Consider the following 10,599-nt stretch of genomic DNA (forward strand, 5'->3'; position numbering starts at 1 on the left):
TTTTTCAGAGCTGTCAAAAGCAGAGCCAGAAACCTGAGAAGTATGCCTGGGAAATCTACGGCATTGAACACAAGTGAGCTTTTATATTTATTATGGTAAGCTAAACTAATGTAACAAATACACCCAAAATGAAAATGGCTCAAATAAAATGTGTTTACTTCTTACTCATAGAAGAGTTAAGCACTGTGTTCCAGGTCTAAGAGTAGCTGTGTTCCGTGCAGTCACTCAGGAACTGTCTTTTATCTATGGCTTCCCAAACAGCCATTATCATCTCCAAGCCACTGAGCAAGAACAGGGGAGGATGGATCAGTTGAAGAGCAGGTGGGAAGATTTGTTGGCCAGAACTGGATGTAGTGCACATTTATTCTCACACTACTTTCAAGGAGAGTAGGAAATATAGACTAAGGTTGAACTCTGAAGAAAGGGAAAAATTGTGGTAAAGCACTAGCAGATCCAGTCATAGTGAGTTTCACCTTTGATTTAAGATACAGGCTGTTTCCAAGAAACTGGCAGAATATCATATAGAGTCTGTGAGTAAAAGATCTCATCAAGTATATGAGATCTTAAAGTTAGAGAGAGGACAAGAATAGGCTGCTTTTGCACATATCAGTGAGGGAATCCATATCAGTGAGGGAATCCCCATTGGCTATGACTTCAGACTGTGAGGTCAGGGTAGCAGCTGTAAAAAATTTCATAACTTTTACCTTTGCCACTAATTCGTGGGTGAGTTCCTGAAGTACGGTCATGCATTGCTGAATGATGGGGATACATTCTAAGAAATATGTCTTTAGGTGATTTCATAGTTGTGTGAATATCATAGTGTACTTATACAAACCTAAATGGTATAGCCTACTACACACCTAGGTTATATGCATCTGCCTAGTTGCACCTAGGTTAGAAACCTGTACAGCATGTTACTGTACTGAATATTATGGACAATAGTAACACAATGGTAAGTATTTCTGTATACGTACATAGAGTAGGTATGGTAAAAATATGGTATTATTATCCTGTGGGACCACCATCATATATGCAGTTCATTGTTGATCAAAACGTTATGTGGCGCTTGACTGCATATGAGCACAGTGCTAGGGTATCAGAAAGTCAGGGAACTGTAAGCTATGCTTATTCAGCAGAATGGGCTGAATGTAATTCAGCCTCGTGTCAAGTGAAGAATCAAGAGCAAAATACAGGGAGAAACTGAGTCATGACCTCTGAGGTATGGTTTGATTCTTTTTTTTTTTTTTTTTGTAAGAGAAAAAATGTAAAACTCATAGCTATGCGCAAGGAATGGTAAAGAGAAATTTGTTATAAATTATTGAAGCAGGGCATAGACCTGGTGTACCATAGTCTCAAACAGGAGGATTTTGATCACTATTGCAGGAGCCTTGTCATATCCATTCTCCAAGATTCGACAAAAAAACACAGGAAAATATTCAAGAGATGAGCCAGGTGAATCGCTTCTGTGAAATGCTTGGGGCTCTGTGACATAATTGTGTTTTCTGACTGCTTTCTGTGTTCCCCTACTTTTTGGGATTCTTCATATTTAAGCTCAGTCATTTATTTATACTCAGTGGTATGCAGGCAAACATTTTAACAATCTGGGGAAAAGAAAGGGAGGTGCCCCCATTTATATCATTTGTGGTATAAATATTTCCACCATGGTTGATTTTAAGCTACCATATACCATTCCTGAAAGTCGAATTGGGAATAGATGTAAATGATAATTTCTCTTGAGGCAGTGTAAATCAGCTCCAGGGCATAATTCCATCCAGAGAGAACAGGGAAGACATATTTTGTCAGGAGTCCTGGGGACATGGCTAGAATACATGACTGTGTACATTTCCTACATCTGTTGGCTGCTCTTTTTGTTTTCTACTCTTTGACGGTTTCCCATTTTAATCTCCATCAGTTACTTACCTCTTCATGTGAGTTATCAGGACTGGTTCTTTTTCATGAGCATATCTGGCAGTAACCTTATGGGGGATATATAGAAATATCAAGAGTCTCTGGAATTTGAAAGAATGTGCACTCATCCATCAGGAAGGCACTACCAATTTTGCTTCCAATGCAAAAATTATGTGTTGTCATAGGTTATAAAAACAGATTTCAATGAGTTAGCAGGGCATATAAATGGAAGAACTGATCCCTTTGTAGAGGGTGGGTTATGAAGAGTGAACTATCCCTTAGAAGTCTGAAGGTAGTGAGGAAGCAGGAAAAATTGCCTCACAAACACATTGATCAAGGAGCCTCTACATCTTGCTACCCTCCTCTTCACTGTGAAGCAGATAGCAGCCTCAAAGGCATAGACTGAGTCTTACACATACCACTCATGTTTTTGAATATCTGTGAGGGTGGCCACAATGAGACTTGGGCACCCATTCATATGGGGAATCCCGGTCATACTACTCGTGCTGCTTCATAGTCAGGGAGGGGCTCTCTTGTGGTAGACAAAAATCCAACAAGGCATCCTGGAAAATTAAAATGTTCCAACACACTATGAAGGAGTGAGCAATGGGTGGCTTTTAATAAAGCTACCAAATGAGTGTTTTACTCATTATGGTGGGAGCCACCAATCTGTTCTTTTCTATATATAGTGATCAGACAGCTTACAAAGACCTGAAAACTCAGTGAGCCATCCACCTAGTTCGCTAAGATTTTAAGTATATAAAGGAAACAAACAGTTGTATGGCCCAATGTGCTGGAGGATACTGGTGGACTGACAAAGAGTTAGATATAAGAGCACAATAGGTTGTAGAACAATGAGCCCATTTCACGACATCAGTGTCTCTGGAAAATGGTCCTTTTGTTAAGTGAGGGAGAGGTGGATCCAGGCCTCTTGTCAGTCCTTGACAGTGGAAAATGGAGGAAAAATCAGCCCTAGGTTGGCTTAGTTACAGACTCATGGTCATTCACAAGAATTGAGAATAACTCAATTTGTAGTTCCTTTGAGGGTAGCAGCAATACAAGGTGGGCAACCACCTCTTGAGGAATTTTTCACCAATAGTGAGCATTATCACAACTAGAGAGGCCCATGTGAAAGTGACAGTACCATGGAAGGGTTCGGCACAGTAACAAGAGCATGATTAAAGGCTAATCACTGGAGAAAAGAGAAGAGCAACAGTGACACTAATAGTAATGGGCAGAGGCCTCTCAATTACTAGCATAGTATCAAGGACAGAGGCTCCGTTGGGAATGGTGACTAAGCAAAAACTGGGGTTCCCTCCATTCTTAAGTGGAACAAAGAAATAGTGAAATATTACCTGTTTTCACTGTTGTTTTTACGTGTGTCCAAGGTAGAATGTGTGTGGTCCATGAGACTGTATAGAGTCAAAACAGTGAAATTGTAACTGTGTCCACCATTGCCTTCTGGTGAGTCCACGGTAGAATGTGTGGAATTTCTAATCAAAGAAAGAGTCAAGAGAGTTGGCCTGAAGTCTGACATGGCAGCAACACATAACAAGAGGATCTGGCAGCACCTTTGACCCTCAGTGTTTAGGAAGGTCAAAAATGCAAGGATGAAATCAAGTCTTTTGTAGTAACATGGGTGGAGCTGGAGGCCATTATCTCAAGTGAAACAACTCAGAAACAGAAAATCAAACACTGCATGTTCTCACTTATAAGTGGGAGCTAAATAATACATTCACATGGACATACAGAATGGAATAACAGTAGAAACTCCAAAAGGTGGGAGGGTGGGAAGGGGCTGAGGGATGAAAAACTACTTATTGTGTACAATGAACACTATTTGGGTGAGGGTACACCAAAAGCCCAGATTTCACCACTCCACAATATATCCATGTAATAAAACAGCACTTGTGCTCAGTACATATATATATTTTTAAAAAGAACACAGCTGATTTGGGCAATGGTGGAAATGAAGTGAAACATGTATCAAAAGGGAGACAGGCAGCCTAGAGCTGGACCATCTGGAGTACAGGAGGCCAGGAACTCCCAGAAAAGGCTTAGCAGGGATACGTGGAAGTAAAGAGAAAGATACTGGTCCTTCGTTAAACAGAAAACATATACTAGTCAGTAAGGATTCATATCCAGTCTTCCTCCACCTGACACTGCCCCTTCTGCCTCACAGTCCTTGGCCTGAGAAATAGACCTCAGGAGGACCAGAGCCTGTGACTTACATGTCTGTGTGCAGGAATGAGGAAACAACAAGTCTCATGTGGCTGCTTAGGCCTCAGGATATCTATACCCTTCAAGATTCTTGCCCAGGTTTTCTGTCTCATTAAATACAGAAAAGGTATATGCAAAACCTTTCCTTCTAAACTGGGGATCTATGTAGGATTTGGCTTTTTGATTCACTGGAAGCCACCTATCTCCACTGACCTCTTCTTTGCACTACCACCACCACTGGGATCAGCAGTTCTGACTGTCCTCCTAGGTTTCCTCAACCACTTAAGCCAGAAACATGGTTCATGATCCTGGCAACACAAAAATGAGTGGTAGGCTTCATGTGGCATCACCCCTCCAAGATAATACATACTAGATCTCAAATAATGCAATGATAATGTAAGAGATACCTTTTATGGTGAGAGTAAAGGAACTTGTATCTTATAATGGTGAATAATCTTTTGTAATTAGCTGGAATAAGCACCTGGCATGCATTCCAGTTTTAGCTATTTCCCCACTGAGAGCTGCACATTCAGTAGCTTTAATTTTTTTTGATAAGCTGCTCCCCTGACCTTAGGTCTAGTCCATGTGCCCTCTACACAGGGAGCTACCTTCCCAGGAGGCCCCCTGACTGTTAGCTTTACCTTTATGCAAACCAGTGTCTTGGCTGATTCTTTATCTTAAACCCCCATCCCACTGTTTTTCTGGTTAAATGTGTGCTTAATTGTCTTTCCACCTATTGGTCCCCCTAAATCCTGCATTCATCTCCTTTTATCAATCTGCTTTTCCTTCCTAGTGCTTCTCTTAGGACTAAGTGACAACAATCAAGTCCCAAGAAACAAAGCCTACCACTATTATAAATGACTAGGGGGGCTGCCTGTGGTATGCCTTAAAGCACTTTAAAAATATTTTAATGTTTAATTTTTGTGGGTACATAGTATATGTATGTATTTATGGGGTACATGAGAACTTTTGGTACAGCCAGGCAATGTGTAATAATCACATCATGTAAAATGGGGTAACCATCCGGTCAAGCATTTATCTTTTGTGTTACAAACAATTCAATTATACTCTTTTGATTACTTTAAAATGTACAATGAAATTATTATTGACTATAATCCCCCTGTTGTGCTATCAAATACTAGTTATTATTCATTCTTTCTAACTACTTTTTGTACCCATTCGCCTTCCCAACCACCCCCCTTCCCCCTGTCAGCTCCTCCACTACGCTTCCTAGCCTCTGGTAACCATCCTTCTATTCTCTATCTCCACAGGTTCAATTGTTTTGATTTTTAGATTCCACAAATAAATAAGAAAGTGTGATATTGGTCTTTCCATGACTGGCTTATTTCATAATGAACTTCAGGTCCATCTATGTTGTTGTAAGTGACAAGACCTCATTCTTTTTTATGACTGAATAGAACTCCATTGTGTATAAGTAGCACATTTTCTTTATCCATTCATCTGTTGATGGACACTTAGGTTGCTTCCATATCTTAACTTAGTGTGAGCAGTGCTGCAACAAACATGGGAGTGCAGATATTTCTTTAATATACTGATTTCCTTTCTTTGAGGTATATACCAAGTAGTGGGATTGCTAGATGATATGATAGCTCAATTTTTAGATTTTTGAGGGACCCCCAAATTGTTCTCCATAGTGATTGTACTAATTTACATTCTCACAAACAGTGTACAAGGGTTCCCTTTCTTCTGCATCCTTGTCAGCATTTGTTATTGCTTGTCTATTGGATAAAAGCTCTTTTAACTGGGGTGAGAAGATATCTTATTGTAATTTTGACTTGCATTTCTCTGATGATCAGTGATGTTGAGCACCTTTTCATGTGCCTGTTTGCCATTTGTATGTCTTCTTTTGAGAAGTGTCTATTCAAATATTTTGTTCCTTATTTTGATGGGATTATTAGACTTCTTCCTATTGAGTTGTTTGAGCTCCTTATATATTCTGGTTACTAATCCCTTGCCAGATGGGTAGTTTGCAAGTATTTTCTTCCATTCTGTGGGTTAAATAATCAACAATCACTTTGTTGATTGCTTCCTTTACTGTGCAGAAACCTCTTAGCTTGATGTGATTCCCATTTGTCCATTTTTGCATTGGTTGTCTGTAGTTGCAGGGTGTTGCTCAAGGAATTTTTGTGCAGTGAAATGTCCTGGAGATTTTCCCCAATGATTTCTTATGGTAGTTTCATAGTTTGAAGTCTTAGATTTAAGTCTTCAATCCATTTTGATTTGACTTTTGCATATGGTGAGAGATAGGGGTCTAGTTTCATTCTTCTGCATATGGATATCCAGTTTTCCAAGCATCAATTATTGAAGAGAGACTGTCTTTTCCCCAGCATATGTTCTTGGCACCTTTGTTGAAAATGAGTTTACTGTAGGTATGTGGATTTTTTTTTCTGGGGTTGTCTGTTCGTTCTATTTATCTATGTGTCTGTTTTTATGATAGTACCATGCAGTTTTGGTTGCTATAGCTCTGTAGTATAATTTGAAGTCAGATAATGTGATTCCTCCAGTTTTTTTCTTTTGCTCAGGATAGCTTTGACTATTCTGGGTCTTTTGTGGTTCCATATGAATTTTAGGATTTTTTTTTTCCATTTCTGTGAAGAACATCATTGGTATATTGTTAGGGATGGCATTGAATGTGTAGATTGCTTTGTGTAGTTGGCTATTCTAATAATCTTGGTTCCTCCAATCCATGATCATGTATTCTTCAATTTCTAGGATCAGTGTTTTATAGTTTTCCTGTAAGAAATCCTTCACTTCTTTGGTTAAGCTAATTCCTAGGTATTTAATTTTATTTGTGGCTATTAAAAATGGAACTACATTCTAATTTCTTTTTCAGTTTGTTCACTGTTGGAATATAGAAATGCTACTGATTTTTGTATGTTGATTTTGTATCCTGCAACTTTACTGAATTTGTTTATCAGTTCTAACAGCATTTTTGGTGGAGTCTAGGTTTTTCTAAATATAAGATCATGTCATCTGCAAACAAGGACAATTTGACTTATTACATTCCAATTTGGATGCCCTTTATTTCTTTCTCTTGTCTGATTGCTCTAGCTAGGACTTCCAGGAGGATGTTGAATAACAGTGGTGACAACGGACATCCTTGTGGTGTTTCAGATCTTACGGTAAAGGCTTTCAGTTTTTCCCCATTCAGTATGATACTAGCTGTGAATCTGTCATATATGGCTTTTAATATATTGAGGTATATTCCTTCTATATCCAGTTTTTGAGGGCTTTTTCATAAAGGGATGTTGAACTTTATCAAATACTTTTTCAGCATGAACTGAAATGATCACGTGGCTTTTATTCTTTATTTTGTTAATACAATGTATTACATTGATTGATTTGCATATGTTGAACCATCCTTGCATCCCAGGGATAAATCATCCTACTTGGTCATGATGAATGATCTTTCTAATATATTGATGAATTCAGTTTGGTAGTATTTGGTTGAGGATTTTTGCATCAATATCCATCAGATATATTGGCCTGCGATTTTCTTTTGTTGATATGTCTTTGTCTGGTTTTCCTATCAGGGTAATACTGGCCTCATATAATGAGTTTGGAAGTATTCCCAACTCTTCTATTTTTTCAGAATAGTTTGAGTAAGATTGGTATTACTTCTTCTTTAAATGTTTGGTAGAACTCAGCAGTGAAGCTATCAGGTTCTGGGCTTTTTATTTTTTTAACTTGAAGAGTTTTTTTACAGCTTCAATCTCATTACTTGTTGTCAGTCTGATCAGAGTTTAGATTTCTTCCTGGTTTAATCGTGGCAAGTTATTTGAGTCTAGAAATTTGGCAATTTCTTCAAGATTTTATAATTTATTGGCATAAATGCTGAGAGTAGCCACTAATGATCCTTTGAATTTCTGCAACGTCAATTGTAATGTCTCCTTTTTCACCTCTGATTTTATTTATTTGAATATGCTCTTTTTTTCTTAGCCTGGCTAAAGGTTTGTCAATTTTGCTTAACTTTTCAAAAAAACCAACTTTTTGTTTCATTGATCTTTTGTAATTTTTTCATTTCAATTTCATTTATTTCTGCTCTGATGTTTACTATTTCTTTTATTTTACTAATTTTGGGTTTGGCTTGCTCTTGCTTTTTTAGTTTTTGTTGTTGTTGTTGTTGTTTTGAGACTGAGTCTCACTTTGTCACCCAGGCTGGAGGGTAGTGGTGTGATCTTGGCTCACTGCAACCTCCGTCTCCCAGGTTCAAGCAATTCTCCTGCCTCAGCCTCTCAAGTAGCTGGGATTACGGCACAGACCACCATCCCTGGGTATTTTTTCTTTTTTTTCTATTTTTAGTAGAGTTGGGGTTTTGCCTTGTTGGCCAGGCTGGTCTCGAACTCCTGACCTCAGGTGATCTACTCACCTTGGCCTCCCAAAGTGCTAGGATTATAGGCATGAGCCACTGTCCTTGGCTTTTTTAGTTCTTTAAGATGCATTGTTAGATTGTTTATTTGAAGTTTTTCCTCTCTTTTGATGTAGGCACTTATAGGTATAAACTTCTCTCTGAGTCCTGCTTTTGCTGTATCCCATAGGTTTTGGTATATTGTGTTTCCATTATCATTTGTTTCAATAAATTTTTAAATTCCCTTCTTAATTTCTTCATTGACCCACTGGTCATTCAGGAGATATTGTTTAACTTTGATGTATTTGTATAGTTTCCAGAATTCCTCTTGTTATTATTTTCTAGTTTTATTCCATTGTGGTGAGAGAAGATGCTTGATATTATTTCAATTTTTTTGAATGCCTTAAGACTTTTTTGTGACCTAACATATGGTCTATCCTTGAGAATGATCCCTGTGCTGAGGAAAAGAATGTGTATTCTGCAGCTGTTGAATGAAATGTTCCATAAATATCTATTACATCCATTTGGTCTACAGTGCAGATTAAGTCTGATGTTTCTTTGTTCATTTTCTGTCTGGAAGATCTGTTCAATGCTGAAAGTGGGCTGTTGAAATCTCCAGCTATTACTGTATTTTGGTCTATCTCTCTCTTTAGCTCTAATAATATCTGCTTTATATATCTGAGTGCTACAATGTTTGTTGCATATATTTTTGCAATTCTTATATCCTTTTCCTGAATTGACCCCTCTGACATTATATAGTGACTTCTATCTCTTATTATTGCTTTTGCCTTGAAATCTACATTCTACACTGTCTGATAAAATAATAGCTACTCTTGCTATTTTTTGACTTCCATTTGCATGGATTATCTTTTTCCATTTCTTTATTTTCAGTCTATGTATGTCTTTATAGGTGAAGTATGTTTCTTATAGGCAACAGGTCAATGAGTCTTGTTTCTTTCATCCACTCAGTTACTCTGTCTTTTGATTGGAGAGTTTCATCTATTTACATTCATTGTTATTATTGATAAGTAAGGACTTACTCCTGCCATTTTCTTATCTGGGTTTTGACTGTTTTGTGTTGTTCTCTTCTGTATTTCTTTCCTTCCTGTCTTCCATCAGTGAAGGTGATTTTCTCTGGCGATATGATTTAGTGTCTTTCTTTTTCTTTTTTGTGTTTCCATTGTATGATTTTTGGTTTGAGGTTACCATGAGGCTTGCAAATACTATTTTGTAAACCATTATTTTACCCCAATAAGAACTTAATGCTGTTTGCATAAAAATAAATAAACAAAAAGAAAACCAATAAAAATTCTATACCTTTACTTTGTTTCCCTGCTTTTAAACTTTCAGTTATTTCTATTTATACTGTATTGGACTACCTATGTCTTGAAAACTTGTAGTTATTATTTTTGATTTGTTTATTATTTAGTTTTTCTACTTAAGATAAGAGTAGTTTATACACCACAGTTACACTGTTATAATAATCTGCTTTTCTGTAAACTTATTTTATTAGTGAATTTTGTACCTTCAGATGATTTCTTACTGCTCATTAACACCCTTTTCATTTGAACTGAAATGCCCCCATTAACATCTCTTGTAGGATGGAGCTGGTGTTGATGAGCTATGGTTTTCTTGTGTCCCAACCCAAATGTCATCTTGAATTGTAGTTTCCATAATCCCCATGTGTGGTGGAAGGGTAGGAGTTAATTGAATCATTGGGGCAGTTTCTCCCATGCTATTCTCATGATAGTAAGTAAGTTCTCACAAGATCTGATTAAGGGGCTCCCCCCTTCACTTGATTCTCGTTGTTCTCCTTCCCACCACCATGTGAAGAAGGATGTGTTTGCTTCCCCTTCCACTGTGATTGTAAGTTTCCTGAAGCCTCCCCAGCCACGCTGAACTGTGAGCCAATCAAACCTCTTTCCTTTATAAGTTACCCAGCCTCAGGTATGTCTTTAATAGCAGCATAAGAGTGGACTAAAACAATGAAAATCCTCAGCTTTTGTTTGTCTGGAAAGTCTTTATTTCCCCTTCACGTTCACCAGCTGTACTGTTCTAGGGTAAATGATTTTTTTCCTTCAGCACTTTAAATATGTCATGCC

The sequence above is a fragment of the Piliocolobus tephrosceles genome, chromosome 12 (genome assembly GCF_002776525.5).
Source record: "Piliocolobus tephrosceles isolate RC106 chromosome 12, ASM277652v3, whole genome shotgun sequence".
Lineage (NCBI taxonomy): Eukaryota > Metazoa > Chordata > Mammalia > Primates > Cercopithecidae > Piliocolobus > Piliocolobus tephrosceles.